Here is a 324-nt window from a genome sequence, read left to right as displayed (position 1 = left end):
TGTCCAGGCACTCGGCGCGCCCGGAGCCGCACAGCGGAGGCTTTCTCAGCCCTGGCCTTCGGCCACTGCCCTCTAGGCCCGGGCAGCGCGGAGGAGCCGTGTCATCCCTCCCCTCGGGACAGAAGCCGGGACCCTGGCGACACCCAGTCACAACGCGAGTTTCTCCGATTCGAGAACCGGTGTCCGCGTCCCCCCCTTAGGTATCGGGAGATGCTCGGCCGGCTCGCTCTCCAAACGTCCATGGGCAGGGAGGGAGAGGCCGCAAAGGCTCCAAGCTCTCCGGCCCACGGGGTGGCCTCCGCCCGGCCGGGCAGGCGCAGCGGG

At 71.0% G+C, this 324-nt stretch overlaps 1 protein-coding gene across 1 annotated transcript in view; it reads right to left on the bottom strand.

The window, feature by feature from the left end:
• LOC103276600 (cytochrome P450 27C1) overlaps positions 1 to 324 on the bottom strand; it is a 23089-nt gene that overhangs the window by 12345 nt on the left and 10420 nt on the right.

Source organism: Carlito syrichta, unplaced genomic scaffold (genome assembly GCF_000164805.1).
Source record: "Carlito syrichta isolate Samal-C Ts95f unplaced genomic scaffold, Tarsius_syrichta-2.0.1 Scaffold316266, whole genome shotgun sequence".
NCBI classification, from domain to species: Eukaryota; Metazoa; Chordata; class Mammalia; order Primates; family Tarsiidae; genus Carlito; species Carlito syrichta.
The sequence above is the reverse complement of the archived record's forward strand: the minus strand, read 5'-3'. Positions and strand labels throughout refer to the sequence as shown.